Source organism: Castor canadensis, chromosome 19, assembly GCF_047511655.1.
Source record: "Castor canadensis chromosome 19, mCasCan1.hap1v2, whole genome shotgun sequence".
Lineage (NCBI taxonomy): Eukaryota > Metazoa > Chordata > Mammalia > Rodentia > Castoridae > Castor > Castor canadensis.
In genome coordinates, this window is record NC_133404.1 from 4493282 (window position 1) to 4497382 (window position 4101).

The window sequence follows — 4101 nt, forward strand, 5'->3', positions numbered from 1 at the left end:
TGGAAAGCAGGATCCTCCAGTGGTCACGATGTGCCAAGAACGGTGTTGAACCCTACGCAGGACTTGGTCATTTGGGAGAAACATGGTTGCCTTAGTCTGGGCTGGATGCACCAATTGGATTGGGCAGTCCAGGTAGTGGCCTTTGCAAAGACTTCAGGAACTTAAGGTTCAAAAATGCAAATGACTCCACGCTAAGCAGATGGAGACCAACACCAAGGTATGTGTTAGGGGTCGTATCGATTCTCAAGGAAATGCCCAAATGGGGTTTTAAGCCCAGGCACTGCCAAGAATTGATTTTTCTTACTTATGGAAGCAGATAAAATGAACAGATTTTGGGTGTCTTTCTCAGGTGAGGCATTTCGATGTCTCTGAGCTGCTTTCTAAAAGATGCGCTGCTAAGCAGCTCTAAAGAGGCAGCGGCATCTTTATAGTCAGGTTAAGGTATCCAGTTTGTTTGATTGAAGTGCATTTAAATAGATGCAGGAGATACTTATTTGTATTGAATTTCACCATAAACTCATAATATCTGCCTTAGTGTGTTAGCCTGCCTTCCATGACTGTAACAAATACTTGAGGTAATCAACCTGTAACAAGAAAAAGGTTGCCAGCTGTGGTGATACATACCTGTAATCCCAGCACTTAAGAGGCTAAGGCAGCAGAATTTGGAGTTTGAGGCCAGCCTGGGCTACATAGTGAGATCCTGTCTCAAAAAACAAAACAAAAATAAAGAGAGAGAAAAGGTTGATTTTGGCTCAGAGTTGTGGAGCCATCAGTTGGCCTTGTTGCTTTTAGGCCTGTGGTTGTATAACACATCATGGCGGGCCATCCATAGAGGAGAAGAGCTGCTCGCCTCACGCTGGAAAATGGAAGAGAGGAAGAAGAAGAGGCTAGAGTCCCTCTATGCCTTTCAAGGGCATACCCCCAAGGACTGGGAGACCTCTCACTAGGCCCATCTCTCTCTCTCTTTTTTTTTTTTTTTGGTGGTAGTACTGGGGCTTGAACTCAGAGGCTACACCTTGACCCACTCCACCAACACTTTTTTGTGATGGGTTTTTTCGAAATAGGGTTATGTAGACTACTTGCCCTGGCTGGCTTCGAACCTCGATTCTCCTGATCTCTGCCTCCTGAGTAGCTAGGATTACAGGTGTGAGCCACCAGTGCCCAGCTAGGCCCATCTTTTCAAGTGTCTATCACTTCCCAACAGTGCCAAGATGGGAACTAAGCCTTTAACACAAGGCCTTTTGTGGGACATTCAGGGCTAAATTAAAGTACCTGGGTGGTGGTGGTGGTGGGGGGGTGTTCTGTTGTGTGTACTTGCCGCAGTTGCTTACCCATTGAACCATCACTTGAAACTTGGGTTGCTTTCGGCAGTTGTGAATATTGCTGCTATGAAAATGATGTATACAAGTGTGTCCTTGAGACTGCTTTCAATGTTTTGAGGGCTATCCTCAGAAGTGGAATTGTTGGATCCTATGACAATCCTATTAATTTAATTTAATTTTTTAAGGAACTGCCATGCTTTTTGCCGTAGTGCAAGCTTGCTTTTTTTTTCTTTAAGCTTTCCCCTTACCCCCAGTGAGTTTTACTTTCATCTCATTGGCCACATTGGGTCATGTGACTATCTCTAGCTGCAAGGGAGTCTGAAAAGGGATGCATTATTTTTTAACTTGGCATGGAACTTCTTAGAACAAAAACTGTACTCTTGGTAAGAAAGAGGAAGAAAATAAATTTCAGGAGACAATTAGCAGCCTGAGGTCAAATGAGAAGAGTTGGAGGGCTTCAAGTGGGGAAAGGAGATTTTAGGAGGATTTACATTTTAGAAAAAAATCTCTGGGACTGAGATGTTCAAGTTTGGAGAACTAGTTAAGAGCTCCCTTCCCCCAGCAATCCAGTGAAAGTGATGGGGGCTCAGATGAGGAGGAGGAGGCAAGAGGGTACTCACGGGAAGGGTGGACTCAAAGCAGCAAGGGAGCGGAAGTGTAGGCTGAGTCCTGGTTTGGGGCTTGTGTCCTCCCTAAATATTTAGGAGGAGAAATGGATTTCGGGGACAGGTGATAGTTCACTTTCTGCACACGTTGAATTTGAAGAGCCTGCAAAATGGGTAGGTAGAAAAAGAAGTGGAGAAACTGCTCCCAATTTTGGATTGGTTTGTGACTTCTTTGGGGGAACTTGAGCAAAACTGGGGACAGACTTCTCTGAATAACTTCTGTGGAAGTAGGAGGTGGGGGGAGGCTCCTGACAGAATGCATGGAGACCACTATCTACCCTGAATGTCTCTGCTTCAGATGGGAATCTCCTGGAAGCACCTCACTTCCAAGTTCCCAGGGATGCCAGACCAGCATTCATGACAGACACAACATTCCTGTGTGTCTGGATGGTCAGTCACTCTAGTTGTCTATGTCTTTGGCCAAGTGTCTGAGTCTCAGCTGAGTTGGCCCTTAGGACACACCATTTATACCCTGTCTAGGAAATTTCCCTTTCCCAGGGGTCATTGCAGCTCAACCCCCTGCTTGCAGAAATGAGAGCCAGTACCCATTTCCTTCCCTCCTGGCATGTGCTTTTAGGCAAGTAGAAGCCTTTTCCATTGTTGCTTCACCATCATGGCTAAATCATGCCTTCCCTGTGAGCCTGCAAATCTTGGGAAATAGGGCTGCAGGGCACAAAACACACACAGCCCGACTGGTGGTGAAGAACGGTATAGTTAGCTCAGTTCAAATGCCATTCTAGGGCCCTGCTGCAGGGATCTGGGTCTGTCAGCCTAGGACCACCTCTCCTGGGGACGTTTTGCCCCCAGGTTACTGGGCCTAGTGAGGGCACTCATCCTGACTCCTGTGAGGACAGCCCCAGGCTGGACAGGGCCTGTCGGGGGCAGTGGGGAGCAGTGTGGATTGGTCCAGAATCTCTGAAGTCTGATGCCCACAATCAAACTTATATTCCGATGAGACTTAGGCACACAGACTAAAATTCAGACAGCTGCTTGCGTGTGTTCACAAAGATACACGCCACCACCTCCATACATCCATCATAGACCCAGCACACAAATTCAAGGGGACCAAACCCTGGTTCCTCCCTTAATAGCTGGGTGATAGCTAAGTCAAGTAAGTGACTTAATTTCTTTGTGCTGAATCCCCCTGTCTGTAAAAATGAGGATAATGACCTCAGTGAGTTGTTATGCAGATTAAATGAGAAAAAACGAGGAAGAACTCAAACAGTGGCTGACACATGCAGAGACACACGTCTGCTCATGCATGTTTCCTAAGCCCGATCAATATAGCTGCTGTCACTTGGCGGTAAGTCCCTTCATCCCTCTGAGTCTCAGTTTTCTCATCTACAAAGTGGTACAATATTAACGACCCGGAGGGGCTGTCGCAAAGAGCTAAGAGGCCCGGCACAGAAAGCTCTCTGCTTACACTGCACAGAAACCTCCCTCCACTTTGATGAACAGGTGTGGCTGTGGCAAAATTCAGACAGACTTGATCCCCATATCTTCCCAGACTGGAGCTGGACTAGGTAAGGACAGAACCCAAGTCCGGTTTGGAAGAGGGTCTGGGGGCGCAGGCTTATTCGTCCTTTTGGAGCCTGGGCTAGCCAGAAGCCTGGCATGGAGGGGTGGGGGCAGGACTGGTCTGGTGGCCGTGGGTGGAAAGAAAAGAGGAAAACCATCTCAGTGGAAATTGCCCTGCGGTTGGCTCAGGCGCCCACGACACTGTATTTATAGAGCTCCCAGCAGCTCTTAATTCCTCGCTGTCGCGTTAACCCTTTCTAAGCTGCCGTGCCAGCCTAGTGTGGCTGAGACCGGGCAGCTGGATTCCAGCTGGGCTCGGAGCCAGCAGCCTGGAGGGTGGGGCGTGGTCAGTGGCCGGTCACCTGTCCCCTCTCACAGAAAAGCAACTTGGGCTCTTGGGAGCAGGAGATCGGGTGTGTGTGTGTGTGGGGGGGGTGAGCAGCCAGTAGGCCCGCGCCCCCTATCGGGAGAGCACCAGGGTCCGGCTGGGATTGGGGGCGGGGTCCAGGCCCCGGGGCCCTGCCTAGCGGGCGGGCGGACACAGGCCTTTACCCAAGCTGCCGCTGCGGGGCCAATCCCGGCTCGGGGGCGCACCC